Here is a 27011-nt window from a genome sequence, read left to right as displayed (position 1 = left end):
ATACTAATTGCTCCATAAACGCTGGCTACTATCATCCCTGTACCAACCTCCCCCAGCCAGGGGCCCTCCCCCAGCCAGGGGCCCTCCCCCAGCCAGGAGCCCTCCCCCAGCCAGGGCCCTCCCCCAGCCAGGAGCCCTCCCCCAGCCAGGGCCCTCCCCCAACCAGGAGCCCTCCCCCCCAGCCAGGAGCCCTCCCCCAGCCAGGAGCCCTCCCCAGCACGCTGCCTTCCTCCTTCAGCACCCTGAGCCGGCTGCTCCAGGGCCCCCAGAGCTGGTCCCCGAGCTGGTCCCCCAGTGCCCCTCACCAACCAACATGGCAAGCCACGTTTCCAACATGCCGGCGCCTCGCACTGGTCTCGCCTCTCGAGCCCACAAGGTGCAGCATTTCTAGGGCAGTATACTTGCTGATTGCTTCCTTCATTATGACTCACAACAACCAGCTAAGACACTGCCAAAGAAACACTCACAGCTGGCCCTGCGGCGCGCGGGGGGCAGCCTGTCCTGCCTCCCCCAGGCCCTGTGGAGAAGAAGGGAATCCGAGGAGGAAAGAGAGGATGGGGAAGAAAGTGGAGACTGGCGACGGACCCCAACAGGGCTGGCCCACCACTAGTCGACAAGGAGAAACACAACCAGCACTTCCCTGGAAGAGAAAAGGGGAGAAAATGTCCACGTGTCTACGTGAAAAGTCAGCAGCAAAATAAAACACAACCCCCCCCCCCCCCCCCGCCTTCCCGAGCACCATTTAGAGCAGTGATGGCGAACCCTTTGAGCTCGGCGTGTCAGCATTCTGAAAAACCCTAACTTAACTCTGGTGCCGTGTCATATAGAGAAATTTTTTGATATTTGCAACCATAGTAAAACAAAGACTTATATTTTTGATATTTATTTTATATATTTAAATGCCATTTAACAAAGAAAAATCACCCAAAAAAATGAGTTGGCGTGTCACCTCTGACACGCGTGTCATAGGTTCGCCATCACTGGTTTAGAGAGTGTATCAGTCAGAGTTCTGCTGGAGAAACAGCGGAAGGAGGTGGAGATGAAAAGATTCATTTCAAGGAAATGGCTTACGTGACCCGGGGCTGGAGGGCAGCCGGGCAGGCGGGCGCCTCTCAGGCAGCCACACAGAGTCCACTGGCGGAGTCTCTTCTTCCCCAGAGAAACCCCAGTTCTGCTCCTAAAGGCCTTCACCTGACCAGGCAAGGCCCACCCACAAAACACACAGAGTCAGACTTTCCGAGGAAGTCACAACCCGGGGTCAGAGTGACGGCTGGGTTTACACGAACGCTCCTCTGACCGAGGGGCCCCTGGCCCATCCCTTACCGGCAAGCGCCTGCTGCAGGAACACAGGCGCTTCAAGGCCCGAGCTCAGGGCGGGACCTGACTTTGCCTTCACTCCTCACAGGGCCCTTGAGCCCCAGGCCCCACACGTCTTGCTGCGGGGTCGGCGCTGCTGGTCTAGGGAACTAGGGGGAAGGCAAGGAAACCAGAAGTCACCTTGACCAGGGGAGTTTTCAGTTCCTGGCGCTTACGTTTTATGAGCTAGTCCGGCCGGTGTGGCTGAGTGGTTGGGCGTTGACCTATGAACGAGAAGGTCACGGTTCGATTCCCGGTCAGGGTACATGCTCGGGTTGTGGGCTCGAACCCCAGTGGGGAGCCTGCAGGAGGCAGCCTGTGGATGAATCTCTCTCATCATTGATTTTTCTATCTCTCCCTTCCTCTCTGAAATCAATAAAAAAATATATTTTTTAAAAAAGAATTGAGTATAACATACATGTGTTTTAGGAGCAAGAGTGACTGCATGACCCCAAATCAGTTAGAAATCGGAGTGGGTTTACATTTTCTGAGGCAGCAGATACTGTTGGCCGCCTGTCCCAAATGCACGCCCTCTCCTCACAGGCCGTGGCTGGGTGCAGGTAAGGCTTCCCGGCTCCCTAGTCAGGTGTCTCAGGAATTCCACCACGATGACCCCTTCTCCTGCCACCGATGGGTTGGGCTGGGCACGAGGCCTAGTTCCGGCCAATGAGATGTGTGGGAAGCCAGCAGGAGATTGGGAGGTTTCCTCACTCAGGGGAGACCCCAGGGGGGGAGCCGGCCGGCTGGAGCCAGTACTGGGAGGGTGCAGCGCAGATGTGAGAGAACCCGACCCCACATGGCCAAGCCCCTGGAGGGGCCCACCACGGAGCCGCCTGGCCTCTGGGCTTGTGTTTTATAAATCAGTGTTTGTTTTTGTTTTGTTAATCCTCACCTGAGGATATTTTTCCCCATTGAATATTTTTTTTTTTTTAGAGAGAGAATGGAATGGAGGGGAAGAGAAAGAGAGAAACATCAATGCGAGACACAAGGACTGGTGGCCTCCCGCACATGCCCTGGCCCGGGCCGGGGATCGAGCCTGCAACCGAAGTACATTGCCCTAGACTGAATCGAACCCCAGATCCTTCAGTCTGCAGGCCGGCGCTCTAACCACTGAGCAACCAGCTAAGGCATGTGTTATACATTTTTTAATGTTTTAATTATTTGAATTATTTTAAATGGAGTTTTCTTCTACTCATAGAGGAAGGAACCCAAACTGATATATCCATCATCTAGGCAATTTGGGCACAGAAAACCACTTAACAAAAAACGACTGACATAAAATTTTACAGCCTCCAGGCCTGCCCCCTTGCCAAGTGCAATGTGCGGGAGGAATTCAGGCCGGCTGCACTCCCCGGGCAGGCGTCTTCCCCGGGAGATCTGGGCGACTACCCGCCATGAAAGCCATAGGAGAGCCGCTGCGCAGAGGAAGGCGGAAAAGACGTTTCCAAGGATGTCAAAGAGGACCCTCCCTGTTTCGGTCGGGGGTCCTGGGTCTAGTCCTCAGGCCCGCGCTCCCTCCCTTCCTGTGCACCCCCCCCCCCCCAAGATCCCCAGGAGACAGGGAACGGGGAAGGGGCGCTCACCGGCTGGACAGTAGGAGTGAAACGCTACAGCCCGGCCTTTGCAAGCGGAGTCTTCTCACCAGGAGAGGCGCTTTCAGAGCCTCGGTGCCACGTAAAACCCAGCCCCCGGGCTGTCACGTGGATTTGAGTTTCGGAAGAAGCCCAGCAATCCCGTTTCTCTGCGTAGGGACTGAGGGTGCCCCGGATAAAGCCGAGCCCCACCCCACCCCCTTCCACACTGAACAGGCGAACGGCCCCAGCCAGCAGCATGACCAGTACTCTCCCTCCTTCCGGACTTGCCTTCCCCGCCGGCCACTGAAAACGTTCAGCTGGGTAAAATACCTGCTTTTCAGAACCAAGGGCCAGGCAATGGTGTTTTGCGCTTTTCTAACATCAAGGCCAAATTTCCTATGCAAAACCCCAGTAAGTCCCGGCCAAACAAATTCATGATTTTCCCCACTAATTCCAAAGGCCTTTCCCTCAGGTTGACGGCGAACTAAACCAGCAGAAAAAATGAGAAGGTGCTTTACCTGCTTTGTGGGCTGCGGGAGGGCAGACCTTCGGCTGTGGCCCCGTGGCCGTGGCCGGCTCCACCTGTCCGACTCGTCGGGCTTGCTGCCGCCTCCGGGACTGGCGCGGCTGCCAGGGCAGGGCCGGGGCCGGTGCCGGGCCCCTCACAGGTGTGCGTTCACCAGCGGAGGTCCCTGCTCCGCACGGCACGTGGGTTCCCCTCTCCTCTCCGCTCCCATCCTGTGACCTGCCCCCAGCCAGTCAGGCGCTGGGACATCTCTCCTGAGTCATCTGGACTCTAAACTTAAAGCTGAAGAGAAAGGAAAGAACAAATGGGAAGAGGGAAGGGGGGGGGGGGGAGGGAGGAGAGGAAAAACCCGGCCCCACACCACCAGCAGTCCCTCGGTGCGGTGACAGTCAGGTGGGGCTGGGCGGGCCCAGGGGCCCAGGCGAGGCCGCCAGGGTGACCATCAGGGTCAAATTCCAGGGCTGCCCTTCCCCTCGGGGCGGCTATTTTGGGAAAGTGCTTTTCTGCAGCCGTCAACAGACCCGCTATTGCGGACCTGGAATCCGGAAGGCGCGGAGCTCTGCCAGGCCGGGCGGGCGCAGGTGAAGGCAGGAGGGCAGGGGGAGAGCAGAGGGAATCCGGGCGCCCAAACGCTGCTCTGAGCACACGCAGGCCCCTGTCCCCCTGCCCCCAGCCCTGAGCACCTGGGGTGCTTCTGGTTTGTGGGAGGAGGCCTGGCTTGGGGTGTTAACCAGGGTCCTGACGAGCCATTCTGGGGGGCTGGTGGCATCAGGGTGGCAGCATCACCGCCTCGGGGCCTGCCGTCGGGACTGAGAGTCCTTGGCGGCCGACGTGGCTTCCCTTCCCTTTCCCTCTCCAGCCCCCGATGCCCATCGAGCACCGGATTGGGAGCGCCCAGCTGCCAGAGGGCAAGGTCACAGACATGGCTGCGGTGGGACCCACCATCCCAGCCACTGCTCAAGCTCGGCCGTGGGCTCCAGCGGCAGCCAATGAAATGGAGCCCCTGGGAGCCCCTGCAAAACAGAAACAGTGACATGACACTGTGAGGAGCGTGGGCACCCGGGGCTCATCTGTAACTCGGTTGCCGAGTGCAGGGTAGATGCTAAGGTCTGCACCCCCTCCTAGAAACCCAGGCCCATTTCCCTGCGGGGACAGGGAGGCAGAGAAAGGAGCCAGGGGGACCAGTGGTGGAATTCGGACACCCCACCTCCTTCCTGGGGGTCCAGCCCCACCCGCCTGGGCTGGAAGGAGAACCTGGCGTGGACCTAGGGGCGGTGTCCCTTCTCACAGCCACACTGTGCTTCGTGAGGCCCCTCAAAGCCAGTGGCTCTCTGTGTGACCCCAGTGGGGCCATCAAACAGGCCAGGTCTTGCTCAAGGAACCTGATGGATAGCAGCAGGGGTGTGACCCCCATGGGCCCATCCTGTCCTCCTCCTCCTGGCTCTCAAGCAGCCGGCTCACAGCCTTCTTGTCCCCCAATACTGGGTCACGGGCCCTAAGAAGCCCTCCCAACACGGCCAGCTTTAGGCCGCCTGGCCCTCCGATCCCCAGCTAGTCCTGGGCTGAGATCGAAAGTGACAGGAGAGAAACGCGCAGCGACTTCAGAAAGCGGAACCGCGAAGGTGCTGGCAGGAAAGCCGTCAGCAGGAGCTCTGCCTGCCCGTCAGGACTTTAGGGAAGTCTCTACCCAGAGGAGCTGGGAAGAAGGGGAGGTTCCGGCAAAGTCCTGTGATAAGTCATCCGGGATCCCCCAGAGTGGGGAGCTGCGTGTGGTTAGCGCCGGGTGAGTCAAGCAAACAAATGAGCCGATGAGCTCAGCCTCCCGGAGAAAGAACAAAGGAAGCCACGGTGCAGAGAGGCAGGGCGATGATGCAGAGCGGCAGCCCAGAAAGCCCCTCTGGCCCGCACCCTGAGCCAGTGGTTCTCGGCGAGGGGGAAGGGGGGAGGCGGGGGGATTTTGTCCCCCATTTGGCAGTGTCACCATGAAGGCGGGGTGCCACTGGTATCCAGTGGGTAGAGGCCGGGGAGGCTGCTAACCACCTCACAGGCACCAGACAGCCCCACCACCGACAACTACTCCGCCATTGAGAAAAATGGCTGTAATACAAGGAAAAGGTATTTTTTAAAGTCCTAGGCCAGTGGTTCTCAACCTTCCTAATGCCGCGACCCTTTAATACAGTTCCTCATGTTGTGGTGACCCCCAATTTCATTGTTACAAATTGAACATAATTAAAGCATAGTGATTAATCACAAAAACAATATGTAATTATATATGTGTTTTCCGAATGTCTTAGGTGACCCCTGTGAAAGGGTCGTTTGACCCCCAAAGGTGTCGCGACCCACAGGTTGAGAACCGCTGTCCTAGGCAAACAGTCACCTTTAGTCACTGGACATGTCCCTCAGCCCAGAGGGCCACTGTTGGGGACACGATCAGCCTGCGGGGCGGCCGGGTGAGAACGGGGTCAGTACCCTGGGAGGGGCCTCCGGGACAGGCCCCCGCCTGGGTGAGCCGCCGGCCAGGGGTTCCCGTCCGCAGAACTCACCCTCGGACGGACGCGCTCACAGTGAAGCGATGGAGAGAGAGGATGACAGTTCTCGCCTCCCCTGGGGCAGGTGCCTCCCGGGCAGGGACCGTCACATGTTTGTCTCGCCCAGATGGATAAAGGCCTCCCCCGCCCGGGAGAGCAGTCAGTCTGGTTCCTGACCTGCCAGCCAGGGCACACGCAGAGGCGCCACGCCCCCGAGTGAGTCCAGCCCAGCGTCACCCCAACCTCCAGAGACAAAGTGCGTCTGGGGGGCAACTGAGTGACAGGATCCGAAGAGCCGGAGGCTCCGGAACTAAAGGGAGCCCCTCGCCCTCGGGATATTTGCCGGTCGCCCCGAGGCCCAGCAGAGTCCACAGAAACCGCCCGAGACCTGGGTGGCCGCGCCCAGGGCCGACGCAGGCCCAGGGCCCACAGTGGCCGCTGTAGGGAGCTGGGAGTTGGGGGGAGATGCAGACCAGAAATGGGCCCAACCCATTAACTTCACCCACTCTGGACCATTTGGCTTTTTATGAGTATTACTACTAACTTTATAATCTTAAAAAAAGAAAAAGAAAAATGAGGGCAAATACCTCGTATCCATACCTACTTTCCTGGGAACACACTTTCCCTGCTCAGAAAACTTTCCACTGAGTCTCTCACGGCTGCCGATCAGGGTCACCGGACCCCTGACAACTGCACCGATCAGGGTCACCGGACCCCTGACAACTGCCCCGATCAGGGTCACCGGACCCCTGAAAACTGCCCCGATCAGGGTCACAGGACCCCTGACAACTGCCCCGATCAGGGTCACCGGACCCCTGAAAACTGCCCCGATCAGGGTCACAGGACCCCTGACAACTGCCCCGATCAGGGTCACCGGACCCCTGACAACTGCCCCAATCAGGGTCACCGGACCCCTGACAACTGCCCCGATCAGGGTCACCGGACCCCAACAACTGCCCCGATCAGGGTCACTGGACCCCCGACAACTGCCCCAAGTGAGACTCAGGGAGGCAGAGGGAAAGGATAGAGGCAGGCGAGAGCAGCCCCTCCAGCTAATCCGAGGAAACGAGAAAAACCAGCTCCTGTGCCAAGCCAGGCACCCACAGGGGAGGAGACGCGGGCTGACATCCCCACGCCTCCTGCCAACACCCCAGCAGGTGGACGTGACCACGGAGGGCCCCTTGGACCACAGCAAGGTTCTAGAGCAGCGGTTCTCAACCTGTGGGTCGCGACCCCTTTGGGGGCCGAACGACCCTTTCACAGGGGTCACCTAAGACCATCGGAAAACACATATATAATTACATATTGTTTTTGTGATTAATCACTATGCTTTAATTATGTTCAATTTGTAACAATGAAATTGGGGGTCGCCACACATGAGGAACTGTATTAAAGGGTCGCGGCATTAGGAAGGTTGAGAACCACTGTTCTAGAGCATCACTAGCCCCTGAGGGTCACCCTGAGGAAGATCATCATGGGTGCTAACATGCACCCCCCCCACCCCACCCCAGCACCTGAAGCTTTGTGCCTGCTTGCCCCCTGGAGCCGGCCGCCCTCCCTGCCCTCGGAACTGCCACCTGGTGCTCCAGGCCTGAGACTCAGCATTGTCACGGCTGCCACCTGTGACCTCTGACCTCCCTCCAACGCAGGAAGATGTCCCCCAGACCTCCCACCTCCCCAGGCGCCCCTGTCCTGCCAGAGGAACCCAGACACCCAGAGGCGGCCGGAGCTGGGGGACAGGGGCTGCCCTGGGCAGGAGCGCCCCCTCTCACGGCTCTAACATCCTCATCTACTTCCCACCAATGTCAATGGCAACACCGCCGCGCAACGTTCGGCCAAAACAACGTCACAGTTGAACGATCCGGTGCACACTGCAAACCGCCGTAAAGAAAAGTGGGTCGGTTGGTAAAAGAAATAACTAAAGCTTGTGCGTGTGTCTTCAGCATGCGAATCACACACAGAACCTACTGCTGCCGCACCCTGTGCCGGTGCTGAGGCAAACAGAGGCCACACGCCCGGCGGGCTGGCCGGAGAAGCCACTTCGACGCCACAGAGGGGCTGCCCCGCTGGGCCCCGGCCTGGGGCCTGGGGCTCTGAGCAGGCTGGCATCTCGGGGGACCAACGGAGAGCTGGACACAGGAGGGAAGAGGGGAAAGGGATACAGAAGTCCAGCGAATGAATGGGGAGCCTACTTCCTGCCCCCCAAAAGGAAGGGCTCAAGGAAGACCATTGGGACCCAGTGCCCGATGTGGTGGGGCAGCTCCAGGCTGGGCCGAGAGGACTGGTAAATGAGGGGTGCGGTGGGCCCCAGGGGCTGTCCTGCTCCTGCCCCACATCCCGTGCACCCACATCCGTCAAGTACCCCACATCCTCAGACCCTGCCTGCCTGGGAAGAACACCAGGCACCCGACACGCACACGGGCCGGCCGAGCAGAAGCCTCGTCCCGTTGAGGGGGATTTTGCGTTTGCGGGGACAGTAAGTTTGCCGTCTAGCTTAAGCCAGAAGAACGATGCTCTAATTTTTAATTTCCAGCCACAAACCGGCTCCCTGAAGGAGACGGGCGGGCGTGGCAGTGGGGGGAGATTTCCCTACGATCACAGACCAGGGCCTCCTGCCGGCGGGATGTTAGATTCTCCTGCCGGTGCCGCCTGGGGCCAGTCTCGGTGCCTCCAGCACCCTCCCTTCCTGCCAGTTCACCAGACAACCTTCCTGGTCCTTCAGGCCTCGGTCAGCTCGCCCCTCCTGGGGAAGCAGGGCACACCCCCCATGGGCTCCAGTGCCACCCGGGGCGCCCTCCCGAGGCTCAGGGAGCTTCCTGTTGGTAGTCTCGGCACCTCGCAGGGGGCACGGACACAGCGGATGCCAGTCAAGGTCTGATGACGGAGGGAGAAGGAGGACAGAGTCGGGCACCTCAGGCTCACGTCCTGCGATCGTCTCTTCAAGGGGACACACGGCCCAGGTGAGGAAGCGGGCGGGGAAGCGTTCTAAAAACTGTACACGTGCGGAATCATGCTCACGGCGCAGACTGTCTTTGAGCGCGCCTAATTCCCACGTTAACAGTCATCTGGACTTTTCCTAAGTTTAGTTGTGCGTTGGGCGCTTGGAACCAGGAATGCCGCGTCCCAGAGTGCTAACCCTGTAAGTCTGTCCGGGAACGAACACTTAGCTGAGCGCCTGTGCTCAGAGCAGACCTCAGATACCCGGAAACACCTGCCGGCGCCCCCTCCGGGGCAGGGCCACACCCCGCTCCCCTTCTGTGTCATGGCACCTGGACACTCGGGGGAATGAATGACCGTGTGAGTAACAGGACAGCAGCAGCAGCAGCATGACGTGGCCCCACTGTGCGCCAGGCGTTGTTCTAGGCACCAATAAAAATCAGCCCCAAAGGACAGACACAGCAAACCCCTGGGACTTGTGGATGGCACCGCACTTGGAACAAGCATCTGTACAGATGTGATTAAGAATTTTGAGCCCGGCTGGTGTGGCTCAGTGGTTGAGCATCGCCCTAAGAACCAGGAGGTCATGGTTGATTCCCAGTCAAGGCACATGCCCGGGTTGCACACTCGATCCCCAGTAGGGGGTGCTCAGGAGGCAGCGGATCGATGACTCTCTCTCACCATTGATGTTTCCACCTCTCTCTCCCTCTCTGAAATCAATAATATATATATATATATATTTTAAATAATTTTGAGATGAGGTCCTTCTGGATCACCTGGGTGGACCCTAAATCCAATGACAAGTGTCCATCCTTATAAACTGAGGCACAAGGAGGTTAAAGGCAGGAGAGGGACAGAGACGCACAGAGGTGATATGAAGACAGAGGGCGGGGTTGGAGGGTGCAGCCAGGAGCCCAGAGATGCCAGGTGGCCCCAGCGGCTGGAAGATGCCAGGATGGGGCGGGGCTGCCCTGCCCGGAGTGGTGTGCCCAGCTTGATTTCCACGCCTGACCTCCAGGCCTGGGAGAGGAAATTTCTGTTGTTTTAAGCCGCCCACTTTGTGGTAATTTGTTACAGCAGCCACCGGAAACTAATACATTCCTGGAGACCTCCACGAACTACTCAAACAATTGCACAGGAGGGGGAGGCAGGGGTTTGGGGGAGCAGGGGACGGAGGAGGTGAGTAAGCAGGAGGTGAGTAAGCACGAGGTCTCTGAGCAGCTCAACCCCAGTGAGCATTTCCTGCCCTTCCTGAGATCGTCCTGGGGCCCCCAATACTGTGTCCTGGTCATCTTCTCGTCTGCTCATCTATAATCCCCTTGAACAGTGGTCGGCAAACCGAGGCTCTCGAGCCACATGCAGCTCTTTGGCCCCTTGAGTGTGGCTCTTCCACAAAATACCGTGAGCGGGTGCGCACGTACAGTGCGATTGAAACTCCGTGGCCCATGCGCAGAAGTCGGTTTTCAGCCGGGGCGAGTCTATTTGGAAGAAGTGGCGTTAGAAGAAGCGGGGGTGTCGGTCAGTCAGGCAACGGGAGGCGCGGGACAGGCGGGCTGCAGGACATGCAGCGCGGGGGGCAGTCTCGTTGTGCAGTGGTTAGGGATGGTCGCGCCCGCAAATCGCGCGCGGGTGACAAAAGTACCTACTCGAAGCATAAAGTTACCCTTATTTTTCCAACCAGCTGCAAATCCTACAGGTATTTTTGTCACCAATTTAAGAATTGTAATTATTTTGTGTTGGTGGCTTTATTATTATAAAATGAAACATTTTTTTAGGTGCCCTGTTTGACATGGCTACAAAGAAGTAAACTACCTCTATAGCTTAAGTTTAAAAAATGTGGCTCTCAAAAGAAATTTCAATCGTTGTACTGTTGATATTTGGCTCTGTGGACCAGTGAGTTTGCCGACCACGGCCCTTGAATAACGCCCCACCACAGCGTCACACTGAGCGGAAATCCAAAGTCCAGGAAGTCAGGGAGGGGACCAATAGCAAACAGAAGCGGCGGATCACAGCAATGCCTGCTCCAGAGGATGCCCCTCGCTCACCGTGACACTGCGGGAGGCAGGCTTGCTCTTGAGACCGCCTGCATTAACTCGGTCCTCCGCACGATGCTAACTGACAGTGATTTAGGAGCTGCAACTCGGAAAGGAGAAGGCTTGCTGAGATCAGAGTCACTGACAAAACTAAGGAGACGAGCGAGGGGCAGAGGAGAGAAGAAATGGAAATGCTATGAAACACACCGACCACAGTGACGACGGCACTGAAGGGCCTGTGCGCTGAGGCTGGGGCCCCGGGCCACCGGCGCTCGCTCCACCACAGCCCCCGAGGTTCGGGGTGACACTGACTCGGCAGAAAAGGAAAACGGTGTCTATTCTGGTGGAAGCCAGCATACTGTTCCCATTGTCTGCACGGCCTGGCTGTGACCTCCAGGGTGGTCCCCGTGCCCACAGGGCGCAAAGCCGCCCATGGCGCCCCAGGCAGAGGGTGCGCCCTCTCCACTGTTACTCTGCCCAGGGTGCGGGGTGCGGGGTGAGGGGGTGGCCATGGCTCTCAGCACCCAGCACGGTAGCAGGCACAGCACACAGAGATGCCCACTGAGCGTGCCAGACACGTGGACACATGCACGAGTGGGTAAAGGACAAAATAAAACAATGGGAAATGTTGAGTTTTGACTCACTGTCTGGACTCTTCACGGGCTCTCCCTTCTCTGTCTGCTGACTCGGCCTCCATCTTCTGTGGATCCGTTTTTCTCAAAAAATTCCTGGGACCTTTTACCCGAGGGAATGAGGGAGTAGCCCTGATGGTACCAACTCCCCGGAGGGCAGGTCCTCCCAATCCAGGGGGGATGGGGAAAATGCCGGAAATGCTCACAGAAACTGTAAAAAAAATAAAAAGAAAAGAAATGCTGCTGGCGTCCTTACTTTTTTTTGTTCTGTTAATCCTCACGCGAGGATAATCCTCCATTGACTGTAGATAGAGGGGAAGGAAAGGAGGGAGGAAGGCACAGAGAGAAACATCGATGTGAAAGAGACACATCGATTGGTTGCCTCCCACATGCGCCCCCACCTGGGGCCGGGGATGGAACCTGCAACCCAGGTACGTGCCCTTGACCAGAAATCAAACCCGAAACCTTTTGGTGTGCAGGCCAATGTTCTAACCACTGCGCAACCCACTCCGGCCTTACCTTTTTTGTTTTTTTAGGTTGTAAACTGTTGACAGAACAAGACACTATGAAGACACAAGGTCCACAAACAGAATTAGAAACTGTGGTGACAGACCCTGCAGGGGACAGGGATGGTGCTCACGCCCTTATGCCGGCCCCAACCCTCGAGTGTGGGTGGGACCTACGACTTACTTCTCACCAACAGAAGGTGGGTCCGGTGGCTGGACGCCAGGCCCACGGGAACAGTTCTCAAAGGGCTTCAGGCCACGTCAGCTCCTGGGCGGGGCCTTGCTGTCCTCCACCGAGGTTGCAGCGGAGTGACGGTCATGCCGCACACGCTCGAGCCCTGGCTCTGCCATCACGGCACCTGTGCCTGGACGGCCCCCCAGGCTTCAGTCTCCTCATCTGTAAAGTGGACACAACAGCAGCTTCCTCACAGCGTTGGCGCAGGGATTAGATAAGCAGCATCGGAGGACACAGTGAGGCTCCGTGAGTGTTTGCTACGCCCACCCGACAGGTTTACCCTCTGTTGTCCCGACTGGGCAGTGACGTCGGTGGCGGCAGCGATGGTCTGTCTGGCCGAGGGTGCACAGAGCCTTGACCTGGAGGCAGGCCATGGAGCACTGGGAATGCAACCCATCTCCTGCGACCCTCCCGGCAATTCTGTGAGGCGGGCAGGGCAAACATAACCCATTCCAGGATGAGAGATGTTCGATCCTTGCCCAGCACCCCGAGGAGATGAGGGTATGAAGTATGGTACCTATTTGCTTTGTTTAACAATGGACAGGTTACTTTGATTTTCTAAATTGTATAAGTCATCCCATTCGATTGAATGCCTTATTGATTGAATGACTATTCCATTGATTGTTATCATACTTGTCTTAGAGAGCACATTCTTCTGTACCTGGAAACAGGACAGCACAATTACCCTAAATTGTTTTAGTGGCCACAGGTGGTGCGTTCCAGCTGCCTCAGTGGTCCCGAGACCAGGACAGCACAATTACTCTAAATTGTCCTGACAACTCAGTGGTCGGGAGACCCGAGGGCTCTAGATAATGTGTTTCTATCAACTCAGTGATCCGGAGACCCAAAACTGTAATTTAGATAACATGCCTAAGTTTAACCCAGGTTACCCAAGGGCTCTAGATAATGTATTTCTGTCAATTCAGTGACCCCGAGACCCGAAACTGTAATTAACATGCTTAATTCTGCATCTGTAATCTGCTTTTTTGCGAGCCAGGTGCCTCATTCCAAACCCTGGGATGTAATCAATACCTTTGTGATTTTTGCCTATAGAAGTCTGGTTTTGCCACCATCTTATGGCTATGAGATTTGGGAATGCCCCCTCACAGTCCCGGATTGCAATAAATGTGACTCTTTAATTCGACTTCCCGAGGTGTCCTTCTGTGATTCGTGGGGTACATGACAACAGGTAAACGAGAGCCATCTCACGCCCAAACAACCGTCTTCCTACTTCTCCCCGCTCCCAAGGCAACTTCGACCAAAGCTGGTGCGACACGTGTTTCAGGCCGAGGGTGAGTGAGCCTCCGGGACAGTGACCGGGCGGGCCTGGCACGATGCACACAGACAGAATGAGTTCTGTGCGCTCTGAGCCGTCGGAGCTGCGTTTCAGGGAGCATCTGGGAGGCGGTGAAGGGGAGAGAACGAGGCAGGCAGGGAAGTGTCTGCTTTTAAAACAACATTCAGGGTGCAGTGCTGTGGCTTATGACTGGCTCTAAGCGAATGGAAGTTCTGAAGTATCCTGGGGTTAAATGGCTTTTGAGGGGCCAGGACAGTCCGCAGTGGGTGCCAAAGTGGGGGGCTGGAGAGCCGTCGTCCCCCTGCAGGCTCAGCCTGAAATGTCCCCCTGCCCCACCTTTCCCTGTTGGGCCAGCCCAGCTGCCTTACCCTGGCAGGCTCTCTGCCTCCCACCCACAGCCCTCCCGGTTCTGGTTGTGCCCTGAGCAGGGGGGTGGCGGGCAGGGCGGGAGCCGGCTGGGAGGGACCCAGGCCCCTGAGCAGCTGCTTCTCAGCAGCTTCACAAGAGCTGCTTCCCTGTCCCTCGGGGCCGCAGGCAGTGATTTGAATGTGCTTTGGGGTTTGGGCAGATAATTCTGAGAACCAGCACAGGCCTGTGGTGACCCTGGAGGAGGAGGAGGAGGAGGAGGAGGAGGAGGAGGAGGAGGCATCGATTCGTGGTTGATCACATGGTCCAGGATTTTATACAACTTGCTTCCCCCCCTGGCACTGGGGGTGGGTTTCAGAAGGAGAGGGGGCAGTAGCGACAGCAGTCCCCTCCACTTCCAAGTCCTTCTCCAGTCATTCATTGTGTTGTGAGATGATGTGACTTCCTCAGAGTATGTTTAATGTCAGGATTAGGAACCCATTCAGCTCGGATCAGCTAACACCCCTCCCTCCAAGGGGACCTCCCTGCCCCCACCCAGCTCTTTCTCCTCCGACGGACCCTCCCTTTCTCCACCCGCTTTTCTTCTACTGAGTTGAGTGTTGAAACTCCTCTCTCCCCAGGGAGCGAGGCACCCAGCCCCAGGCTGATCCGCCCAGGGGAAGGCGGGGCATCAGAGCGGAATCGGGCAGGTGAGGTGGGGAGGCTGGGAGGAGTGGGTCCGCCGCGAGACTGCACCCAATGACAGTGCGGAAGCGGTCACTGGCACCGTGAGGTCAGGGGGCCCCAGGTCTAGACTGTAGATGTTGGGCTCTACCCATTGGGGTCAGCTAACACCTGCCCACAGCCAGGGACGGGGGTGGGGGGTGGGGCCTTTTTGCATCCACCCAAGGCACTTTACCCCCCTCAGTGTCTGCAATGCTAGTTAACGACAACAGCAAAGGAAAGCACCCACTTTCAGGAAGTGGAGAGAGGGAAATTTGCAATGCAAAAGCCAACCAAACAAAAATCTCCAAAGCCTGGCTAGATTGTAAGGGCGGAGGGAGGTTCTCACGTAGTGAAATTATTACGCATCTGGGAAAGCAAGGCTCTAGCGGCCACAGCCTGCTCCGGAGTTTGCGTCCATTATCTAATTGTTTTTGCACCGAACTCTACGGAAGGGGGTCCTCACATTAGCCCACTTTGTGGAAGATGAGGAAGCAGACCCAGGAAGGTTAGTCATGTTTCCCGATTTGCAGCCAGACACAGCTGGGCCTGGGCAGCCAGCCTCTGACTCCGCGCCAGGCGCGTAAGGATGCTGGAGCCCTGCTGGGGCACTTCCAGTGGAGAAAAAAGCTGCTAGACGCCGCACCTGGCACCTAGCAGCCCCCGCATGGCCCCCACAGCCAGGCCCAGAATGCGAGGGGACAGCCCACAGCTGGCCACCAACCATTGCTAAGGACTTTAATCACTGAAGCTGGATTTAAAGGGCCCTGCCGGTCCTCCCCGACTGCACACACACACAAATACACACACACACACACGTGCACGTGCAAGTAAATGCCACTTCTGATGGCTCTGGAGTCGGCACCCCTCCTCTCCGTGTGGTACAAACAAGTGATCTGCCTGCCTAACTCACACCTAACACAGGAGGGCAGGCCGGCCCTCAGCAAAGGCCACAGGTGCAAACTGGGCGAGAACAGCTGGAGGGCCCAGCGGGTGGGGGGGAGACTGCACCCACATCACCCCCTAAGGAGGTGGCACCAGCCGCCCAGCACCTCACTCTTCCTCTATCAGAAATGAGGGTCATGTCCTGGCCGGGTGGCTCAGTTGGCTGGAGTGCCATCCCGTACACCAAAAGGTTGCGGGTTTGATTCTCAGTCAGGGCACATACCCAGGTTGCGGGTCTGATTCCCCCATCGGGATGTGTACAGGATGCAACGGATCGATGTTTCTCTCTCACATTGATGTTTCTCTCTCCCTCCGTCTCTAAAATCACCCATCTATCCATCCACCCATCCATCCACTCACTCACCCACCCAACCATCCACCCCCCCCCACCCTCCCTACCTCACAGAGACCAGAGAACAGATCAATAGGTGCCACCCAGGCTCCCCAAGGTGGGCGGCAGGAGTGGGTAGGATCTGAGAGGGTGGAGGCCAGGGAGTGAAGGCAGGGCTCTGAGGCAGGCTCTCTCTCCCCAGCTAATCCCCTGCCCTCTAGTCCTCAGCCACTCCTTCCGCCTTCATAAGAGCCCTCCCTCCACCCAGCCCCACTCCTGTGCCTGGAACAGACAGCTGAACCGAAAGGAGGCCTCCTGCATTCCCAGCTTTGCTAATGCCATTCCCTTCCATGTTCCTTCCCCTTCGCTACACTTGTCTCTGAATCCTGGCTGCTCTCCCAGGCTCAGCCAAATCCTTTCTGCTTCCCCCAGACTGCCTCGGCCTCTCCCCAGTCCTGTGCGCCCCTGAAATCCTAGAGCACTTACTGTTTTCTTACATTCCCCATACTTGCTGCTAGAATCTGGCAGCCAGCAGTCTCTGCATGGCCATTAGATCCTTAGCACTGCACAGCAGTCTTACACTTCATGCCTAGAACTGTCCACCCACCCATCCATCCATCCATCCACCCACCCACCCACCTATCCATCCACCCATCCATCCATCCATCCATCTACCCACCCACCCACCCACCCACTCATCCACCCACCCACCCACCCATCCATCCACCCGCCCACCCACCCATCCACCCATCCATCCATCCACCCAACCAATATTAATCAAGCACCTGCTATATGTCAGGTGCTGTTCTGTCACTTTCCTTGTCCATACTCTCCCTGTTCTCCAAGATGACCAGTTCCCTCCTTCTGCTCCGCCACCCACCCTGCCCTCGGCAATCCCGTCCAGTCCCACGGCATTAGGTACCATCTTCGCGAGACCTCTGTCCTACACTCCATACACTCCAGGTTCCAACACCCAATACCATCTCCACCTGGCCAACTAACCAGCCAAACCAGAACTCCGGATATCCCAGAAAACCCTGCAGCCTGCTCCCCAGGTCTCCCCTCCCAGTGAACAGTCCATCCATCTGTGCAAGCCACAGTCTGTGCAGCCATCTTTGTTGTTTTGGTTAATCCTCACATGAGGATATTTTTCCACTGATTTTCAGAGAGAGTGGAAGGGAGAGGGAGAGACTGAGAGAAACATTGATGTGACAGAGACACATCGGTTGGTTGCCTCCTGCATGCACTCCGACCAGGGCTGGGGAACCTGCAACCAAAGTATGTGCCCTTGACCGGAATCAAACCGGGGACCCTTCAGTCCGAGGGCTGACGCTCTATCCACTGAGCCAAACCAGCTAGGGCATGTGTAGTCGTCTTTGTGTCCTCTTCCCGCTCCCCCCCACCGACTCCCCCTCATCCACCCACCAGGCTATTGGCTCTACTTCCAAAGCCTCCTACCACCCCCCCCCACCCCCCCGTCCCCTCCACACTACAGCCCCAGTCCAGGCTCCGTGGTTCCCAGCCGGACTGAGGAAAGCCTCCAGAGGGTGTCCCTGCTGCCACTCTTAGCTCAGTATGTTCTTTACACAACAGCCGGAGGGATAGTTTTAAGACCTAAGATCATGACAGTTGCTGCTCAAAACCCTCCAAAGGCTGCTGCATGTCACCCTCTGGGTTTTCTTGCGAAGTCCTCAGGGCCTACAGAGCCCTCCATGACCTGGCCCTGCCTGACTCCACCTGGTACCTGTTAGCCCTCCCCCCAGCCTCGCTGGCCTCCTTAAAAATGTCTCCGATGCACCAAGCACAGGATCTGCTCCGCTGGCCCTGCTGCCTGGAAAGCCCTCCCCTCCCTCGATGACTTAACGCCACCCCCCCCCATCCAAAATAACACCCCTCCCTGGCACACGTCACCCTCATACTGCTCATAGCATTGATCACAATCTAACATTGTTTCAAATCTTGCTTTGTTCATTTACCTCCCGTTTCCGCCACCGAAGACCAGCTCTCCACAAGTCAAGATGTGCCCGTTTGCTTTACTGCTGTCGTCTTAAAGCTGAAAGGATGCCAGCGCATAGCAAGGACTCAATAAATATTTGCTGAACGGACGAAGGACGGAATGAATCCTGTCTATTTCCTTATTACAGCGATTTTCAACCTTTTCCACCTCGTGGCACACAAACTAATTACTAAAATCCTGCGACACACCAAAAAATATATATTTTTTGCCGATCTGACAAAAAAAAAAGGTATACTTTTGATTCATCCACACTGGATGGCTACTTGTGTTGGCTGCTGTCATTTTTAAATTTGACGATCTAAGGCAGGGGTGGGGACACCCGGCCCGTGGGCCAGATAAGGCCTGAGAAATCATTTGGTCTGGCCCTGCCAGGGCACTAGGGGTCAGTTAATTAAATATTTGATCAGATATAGCAGGCTCATTTTTAAGTTGATAGTTTTGTATGGCCCTCGGATAATATGAAACACCCAAATGGGCCTTGGCCGAAAAAAGGTTCCCCACCTGTGACCGGAGGGAAAAGAGGCCCATGGCCCTGACTAAACAGCTGGAAATTACGTTTTAAAAATTCTGGCGGCACACCAGGTGAACATCCGCCTTATCAGAAACATCTGATCTCCCCTAATCCAGGGTTGAGTGGCCTGTGACCGGGGAATCTGCTTGTCTTTCCATCTTCCCACCTCCTAGCCCAGAAGCAGGATGGCAATCCGGTGACGCAATCCAGGGAAGCACTGCCTGGTGTGCTGTGTGGAGAAGGACCCGGAGGCCGGGTGGTTTCACGTTATTGATTTGTGATGTGTGCCAAGGACTTGGGGCGGGAAGTAAACATGCCGTCCAGTCCAGGGATCCTTGAGGCCAGGGAGGAAGCTGACTGCGGGGCAGAGCGGGCCAGTCTGGCCAGTCCTCGGGTTTGGGAAGTTCAGGAGACAGGCCACCACCCCGGTGGCGGCAGATGCCAGCGGGCCCCGGGGTTCCTGCAGGACAGACCATGAGGGGGCCTCCGGGCTGCACAGCACTTGGGGCTCACGGGAGACTCGGAGGCTCAGAGGCAAGGCCTGTGTCCCAGAGCTCAGGCCTGAGGCAGAAGCAGAGCCTGCCCGCCCCACGTAACCTCCAGTGGGCCTTGTGCCCCTGACAGGAGGGCATCTGCTACAGAGTCCCGCAGGCGCCACCCTGGCTGCAGGAGGCCGGCAAGGATGGACCAGGAGGGAGCAGGCCGGGCCACTCTGCACAGCCAACCGGCCCCTCGCTCGCTCCCTCACCTCCACCAGGCTCTGAAACAGCGAAGGCGCCGGAGCAGTGCCCATGCCCGCTACCTGGCCACAGCCACCTCACCTGGGGAAGGGGCCCCCTGTCCCCGCCACGCCGCCTGCAGGTCTCAGCCAGGAGCGCGGACTATGAGAAGTGCCCCCCTCAAGTCCCCAGGCGGGCAGGGCTCCAGCCCGCGGAGTGGGGCGGGGTGGGGCGCGGGGCGCTGGGGAGGGGGGCGCTCAGGTTCACCTGGGGGACCGGAAGCCTGAAACCCCCTCTCCGGGGCCTCTCTTTGGAGCACGAGCTGGGAGACCTGCCCTTTTCATCCCACTGTTACAGCACTTTGCACATCCCGAGGTTTTTGCATCCGTTGGGGGGTCAGTCTCCACGCCCCCGCCCCCCACCTCGGGGGTCAAGGATTTGCTCCGGCCTCAGCTGGGTGAGCAGCGGCAGTAAAACCAGAGCCCTGTCTCCACTCCCAGACCAGCCGCCCCGCCTGCGCCCGCGGTGCAGCGAGAGGAAGAAAGCCGGCCGGGCAAACCCAGAGAAGGAATCCTTTCTCTCCAGAGACCATGGAATCAAAGAGCATTTTGTTGCTTCTTGGAAATTCTTCCCTTTATGACTCGGAGGCCACACAATTGAACAGGGTTTCCAGGATGATTGTAATTAAAGTGCTCCGTCCAGCCCTGCCTCCGTCTTCTCCAACTTTCCCGCAGGCGGACAACCCGGGCGTTACCTGCGCTCCCCTCGGACGGACGCGGGGAGCGGGGCGCGGGCTCCGGCCCCCTCCTCCCCGAGTTTGGCGGCGAGGCTCCGGCAAAATCTCCAAATCCCCCGGCTCTGCGTGGTCGCGGAGGGAAGCGCCGGCTCCGAACAAGCCCAGGCAAGCCCAGCGCCGGCCCAGGCGGGGCCGCGCCCGGGACCTCCCTCCTGCGCGCGCCACCCGGGGCGGGAGCCGTGTCTCCACCGCCCAAGATCCGGGCAGTCGACGTGCCCCAGACGCTCGGGGCTCCGGCACCGCCTCCACCTGAAAAGGAAGAGTCCAGGTGGGGACCGGAGGGGCGGGTTGGGGCGGCGTCAGCCAGAGCGAGATTGGGGCAGGGGGCGCTGGAGACGCCGGGGTCACGTCGGGGGATGGGCTGTGCGCGCTGCCGGAGGCGCCCGGCAGGGGGATGGCGCGCGCTGGGCCATGAGGCGGGGCCCGGGCCCAAAGGGCCCCCTCGGTCGCCGGGGCTGGGCTTCCCGAGTGAGAGCGCGGACTTTGCGCAGCGCCCCTCGCCTCTGCCGGCCGGAGTGCCAGGGCGCGCCTCCCAGGGACCATGTCCCAGCCCCATGGCTCTCGAGACCCTTCCGGGGCTCCTCGCCCTCCGGGGGGGCCCGAAGCCCGGGCGGACTGAGGGGGCCTGTAAGAAGGCAAAGAAAAGCCTGGGCGCACCCCCACGGTGCCCAGCCCGCGGGCCTCTCCCCCAGAAGAGGGAAGAAGAAACCCGTGTCCCACGCGGATGAGGGCGGCGTCCCGGGTCTGGACCTGCAGCCTCCATGACATTCCGCCGGAGAGCTCGAAGGTCCACGCAGCCCCGGGCTCCAGGAGCCGGGGAAGGGGTCCTGGTGCCAGGAACGGGCGCGGGAGAAGTTCTCGCGCTACGAGCCACGGGGTGACACGGCCCGGCGCGCCCGGGTGCAGGAGGCGGTGCAGGCGGCGGGCCGGGGCCACAACCAGGAGCGACGCTCAGGAGTCAAGCCGGGGCTCCTGAGCTGGGGGTCAGCTCAGGGGGCCGGATGCACAAATGTTCCCGAGACAGAAACGCTACTGCGGGTCGGTCCAGGGCACGGAGCCGGGGGAAGGCGCGGGACAGCCCCGAGGCGCCCGCTTCTCAATCCTCTCTGTTTCCGCTACCCTGCGCGACTCAGGACGCTCTTGGAGTTGGTGGGGATGCAAGTGAGTGCAGGGGCGGCCCTGAAACCCCCTCCCTGTGGGAAGGGGCTCCCCAACCCAGGCGTCCTAGACACCACCCAGTGGGACAGGCGGGACCTTAGGACTCTCCGGGTCGAGCTGCCCCTCTGTGTCCAGGTTGAAGGGACCGAGTGTCCCCGGCCTCCCTCTGCCCTGGGGGCCGTTGCAGGATAGAAATCATTTCATCAGAAGCAAGCCCTCCCCGCAGATTCAGACTGCAGGACCCTGCAAGGTGCCCCGGGCTGGGTGGGCACCCTATCCTCCACAGGGACAAACTGAGGGCAGAGGTCTCCTGGCTCCTGAAGCAACAGCTTCCTGAGGTGAGTGAGAGACTCAGCCCTCTTGCCCTGGGGAAAATGGTCCTGGGGGCACGGGGCTGGGAGTGGGGGCACATGGAGGTGGGGGACACGGGGTGGGGGTGGGGACGAGGAAGTGGCTTTGGCTCCATGTGTGGTCACATTTGGGCACAGGGGAGGGGGCAAGTGGAGGCCAGTGTGAGCTGCCCAGGTACCATGAGGACCCAGAGGCTCACAGGATGAGTCTGGAGGAGCCCGTATTTCCCACACTTTCCAGGGGTTCTAGACCAGGAGAGAGCCGCCCGCAGGTGAGAAGACCGAGGTGCAGGCGCCGGCTGGGCTGCGGGTGGCCTGCCTTCCCACACCAGCAGTGCAGGGGCAGGAGTGTCCTGTGGGGTAGGGGGGATGGAGAAGCCTCTGTGACCCTCAGACTGGGAGGACTGGAGGAGGCTGATGGCTCTGGAGGTAGCACAGGGCCGTGGGAGGGACGGGGCTCCGAGCTGGCTGGCCGAGCGGCCTTGGGCAGTGATGAGAACAGCTCACTTGCATGAAGTGCTCCGTGTGCCAGCACCATCCTAACCCTCCCCCAGGTCATCTCATCCAACCCTCACAGCAGCTCTAGAGACAGGTAGCACTGGCCCCTGACCGGTGAGGAGTCCAAGGACCAGAAAGGGAACACTGGGCCACCGCCAGGAGGAGGAGGGTGCGGTGGAACCAGGACCCAAACCCACGCCTCTCAGACCCCAAGCTCCCCTCCTAAGCACCTGCATCCTGCCTCCATTTAGCAAATTGTGCAGCCTCTCCAAGCCTCTCTGTCCTCCTGTGCACCAACAGTGTCCGGCACAAGGTTTGGATTCAATAAGTATTGTGGAATGGATGAGTGAATGAGTGAATGAATGAGTGAATGAATGAAATCCCAGCCGTCTATACTGTATGTGGTAGAGTCTGCACACAGCCGTCCTGGTCACCGGCTCGGCAGCTCCTCTCAGGAGCCTCTGGAGTGCCAGACCCGGGAGGCGTCCCTTCTCTGCCCGGCACATAGGCTCAGGCCTCCGAGAGACCGGCCCATTCTGGTTTTCTCTTTAGAGCCACCGAAATGCCTTCACCTGGGCAGGTACCGAATGGATCTGCTTTGGCAACTGCAGGGGTCCTCAAACTACGGCCCGCGGGCCACATGAAAATACAAATATTGTATTTGTTCCCGTTTTGTTTTTTTACTTCAAAATAAGATATGTGCAGTGTGCATAGGAATTTGTTCATAGTTTTTTTTTTAAACCATAGTCCGGCCCTCCAACGGTCTGAGGGACAGTGAACTGGCCCCCTGTTTAAAAAGTTTGAGGACCTCTGAACTAGAGAATTGAAGGAACCAGGTTCATGTCTACTTTTCTATCCAGAGAGGCCAGAATATATCCAGGCCTCTTTTTTTCGTTAAGCATTTCTGTGTAAGTGAGGACTGTGTCAGGCCTCTCTCTATGCTGGGGTCTGTCTCTTCAGCCCCGCCAGGAGCGAGAACCCCACGCCCATGTGTATTTCCTCTAGAATCCATCCAGCACGCGACATACATCCCACCCCCCCAACTTTCAGGCAAAGGGGGGCTAGAGAGAAAGGGAGCTATGGAACAGCATCGGCAAGCTTCCCATGCCCCCGGGTGTGCCCGGGCACACCCCCACACACAGCTTCGAAACAGTGCGGCCCCAGAGGCCTTCCTTCCATCTTAGAGTTAACCACAGAGGCCCAAGGGGTCCTGCTCCCCAGTCAGCCGGCCTATGGGTTGATCTTGCCCAAGAATGCGAATTAAACAAAGACGGATGACAGGGTCCTGGAATTGGAACACGGTGATGGTTGCACAATTTTGTAAATATACGAAAATCCACTAAATCGTACACTTTACAGTGTGAGGTTTATGGTATGTGAGCTACATCCCAGCAGGAACAAAAGGAACCACCACCTTCCTCACTGGCTGGAAGGACACGGCATGAGCGCAGCGGCTGCCGGGAGCCCAGGCGCTCCTGGCAAATGCTGACCCTCTGGCTCAGATCTGGCCCCTTGTTGGTGACACAGGGGAGGCAGGCATGCTATGGCTGCGGCCCTTCCCTGTAGGGGCCCGCAGTGGCTGCCACGGGAGCAAGTGGCTATGAGGCCAAGGCAGCCTGTCCCACACCCTGAAGACAGAACGACAGGGACATGGGCCCCGGACCGGAACCTGCAGGGGAAAGGGGTCTTTGAGGGAAGGGCTCTCTTCATGGTAGCCCTGACCTCAGAGAATCGCGTGGGGGTGGGGGTGGGGGTGGGCCAGTGTGTGTGTGTGTGTGTGTGTGTGTGTGTCCCGTGCGGATGCTCCAGGGAGCACAATTTGCAAGGCCCCATCTCTGAATAAGAAAGCCCAACTCCCCTTGCTGGGTCCATGGAGAAGTCATCCCCAGATTAAAGGTAAATAAATGCGAGAAGTCCAAATGCTGTCCCCGGGAGATTGCCCCGGTGCTGGCTGACTGGCATTTTGGCTAAACTAGCTTTAAGGTTCTCTTTACTTCCCTGAAGTCGCTCTTTGGCTCAGAAATCAAGTCACCCTTTTTCCTGAGGACAGAGAGAGGCCAGCCTATTCTTAGGAGACACCTATGGATTGAGTGATTGACCTGCATGTAATACATATCCATCCCTCCATTCTTCAGCTACTGTTTACAAGTCCTTATTGTCCATGTAACACCCTGCTCCCTGTTTTGCAGACTTGCTCTCAGGGATCCCCCAGCAGCGCTATGAGCTCCCTACTATGGTGCCCATTTAGCAGGTGGTAAACTGAGTCTCAGAGAGGCTTCAGTTCCAGGTCCTTGTCTAAGGCCATGCAGCTTGGAAGCGGCAGACCTGGGATTGGGACCTGTGCTGAGTGCCCAAGGCAGGGCAGTCAGCCTCAGAACACAGGGCCACTGTTGGACAAAGGCCCGGGGGACCCCCTCGGTTTCTACTGGGTGAGTGCAAACTCCAGCCCTGAGTCCAGAGAGCGGAGACCGGGGTCTGCTGCCTGCAGCTTTCGTCACTAGGCATCCCTGGTCCCTCCCATTTCTCCAGCTCAAAGAGGGAGATAGGGCCACACTGACGATGGCCCACGTCCCAGCCTGAGGACTGTGGGAAGGACAGGGGTCCCACCCCGCAAAGACCCCGGGAGCAGCAGCTCACCCCAAGGCTCCAGTCCTGGTTCCCACCCCCACTGTCCCTTCAGAAGCGCCTGGGGCGGCCAGGCCACACCTGCTGGTCTCCCAGGTGCGGCTGGGAGGGTGGTGGAGAAGGATGCCTCCTCTCTCAGATGGGGCCTCCTCTCTCAGACGGGACCGCCCCTCCACCCTCAGTGTCACAGCTCTCTGACAGCCATGAGTCTCGCCGACCCACACGTGAGATTATTCAACAAACACGCCAGGGGTCTCCCTTGGCCAGGCTCGGGCAAAGTGTTTTTCCTTGTTTAATCCTCATAATAACCCTCAGCTTTAATTAGCCCCATCGTACAGATGAAGAAACTGAGGCACGGAGAGGTTAGGCCCAAGGTCATGCTGCTGCTAGTTAGCCGCAGAGCTGAGGTGTGAGCCCGGGGGGGCTGGCCCTGTCCTTGTCCGAGCACTGCCTGGACTCTGCGTCCACCCCCTTATCTAGGACTCCCAGGTCCCTGGGGTTGGCTTCAGGTGACATTCCCTGGACACCTCACCTTTGAAGTGCATTCCTTCCTGTCGCTGACCTCCTCGGGGACAGCCCAGCCCAGTCAGGACAAGGGTCTGGGTTTTTCCTCCTTCCCCACCGTCTTCATAGTCACCTTCCCCACCGGCTTCACGCTCTGTGGGGGGAGGGCACACAAGCTCTACCTGGCCACAGCCCTTCCTCAGCCATGTTTCCTGTCCCAGAACCCGGGCCACAGGGACCCTGAGTGGCCCTTCCCAGGGCAGAGGGGCTGCTCCAGGAGAGGTCTGTGACTCCAGTGCCAGAGACAGGAGCCCACATCTTCTCTCCCCTCAAGTAAAAGGTCATATTCCGCCACCCTGGCCGGAGCGCAGCTGGTTAGCACATCGTCCCGATACGCCACAGCCATGGGGGGGCTGGTCGCGGGTTCGAGCCCCGATCAGGGCACATGCAAGAATCAACCAGTGAGTGCATGACTAAGTGGAACAGCAACTTCATCTTTCTCTCTCTCCTGTCCTCTCTTTCTCTCAAGTCACTAAAAAAGTTGTTTTTTAAAGTTACATTCTGTCTCACCAGGTGCTTGCTACTCCACAACATACATGTAATATACATTATATCATACATGTAGATAATATATGTCTCACTATGTATATAACCTATTACTCCAGATTGATGGTTCTTAACCTTTTGGAGGGTCACATAATCCTTTGAGAATCTGACGAAAGCTATTAACCCTTTTCTTGAAAGAAAAAAACACAAAGCAAAACCAAAAAACAACAACTTACATCTCACAAAATTTTACTCACAATTTTGAAAGATCCTGACTGCCTCCCCCCTACACCCTCCCCCCAACACGTTGAAGAGGTTAAAACAGTGGGTGCTGCCGGCAGACCTGCTTGCGAAGGTGGGACAGCCCCGGGTCCCTGCTCTCTGCACGGGAGCCACTGGCCACCTGTGACCATTGGAATTTATTACGTAAAGAAAACGTAAAAGTCATTCCCTCCCTCATTGCGTCAGCACATGCACTGCTGTGAAGTCTTCCCTGAATGACACGGGAGCGTCAGGGAACGGGAGCCTGGCCGCGTCACCTGCTGGCCGGCCGTGGCTCAGGTTGGGGCCTGATGAGCAAGAGCCCAAGACACAGCTCCCCACGCATGATGCTCGCTCTGAGGCTCTGTTCAGCACGGGAAGCACAATAGGTATTGACAGGCGTCTCCATGACAACCCACTTTCGGTGTCTGGGATCCCCAAGTGCAACAAGGGAAAGAGACTTTTCGTCGGTGCCCAACCTGCCCTTTACGCTACTTGAGAGCTGGGGCCTTCCCTTCCCGCCGCGGGTGCTCTGATTACCACGCCGCCTCTGAAGATGATGGTGCTTGAAAGGCAGCCGAGGGGCTGAGTTTGCGCAAAACACTTTGAGAGGTCGGATGGGTCTCTGGTGCCGGGCAGCCCAGTGCTGGATGCCTGGCAGCTCCCAGTAGGACCAGAACTCGTGGCTGGCCCTGCGGACGAATGGCCGGAGGCTGTCTCCCTGCAATCACGGGGGGCAAGAGGACAGGCCCCGGCCCTGCGGCTGCACCTGCTGAGGCCTCTGGCGGGGGACGGCCTCCGCCGCCTGTGAGGCCTGCCGGGCTGGCCAGTGTCCACCCGCTGAGCTGCCTGCCCGCGTCTCACAGACTGTCTCCCGCCCGCCCGGGCCGAGGGAGGCAGCTCGGGAGCTTGCCTTTGTCCTTCGCCTACTTTGCAAGGTCATGGGTGACCTCCACGCTGCTAACCCCCATGGCCAACGCCGAGTGCTCATCCTCTGACCCAGCTGGTCCCTCCTTCATGTTTGAAGCCTTCGTCCTTTCCACTTGGCTTTGGATACT

The 27011-nt window shown here is 58.2% G+C and overlaps 1 long non-coding RNA gene across 1 annotated transcript; it reads right to left on the bottom strand.

The window, feature by feature from the left end:
- Positions 1-702: 702 nt before the first annotated feature.
- On the bottom strand, positions 703-20256 carry LOC132231718 (uncharacterized). The gene is made up of 5 exons (XR_009452123.1): positions 19970-20256; positions 12277-12489; positions 11599-11797; positions 3449-3738; positions 703-1466 (listed from the first exon to the last, which is right to left on the bottom strand). It is a non-coding gene; the product is annotated as an uncharacterized LOC132231718 (long non-coding RNA).
- Between the last annotated feature and the right edge of the window lie 6755 nt (positions 20257-27011).

Source organism: Myotis daubentonii, chromosome 3 (genome assembly GCF_963259705.1).
Source record: "Myotis daubentonii chromosome 3, mMyoDau2.1, whole genome shotgun sequence".
Lineage (NCBI taxonomy): Eukaryota > Metazoa > Chordata > Mammalia > Chiroptera > Vespertilionidae > Myotis > Myotis daubentonii.
The sequence above is the reverse complement of the archived record's forward strand: the minus strand, read 5'-3'. Positions and strand labels throughout refer to the sequence as shown.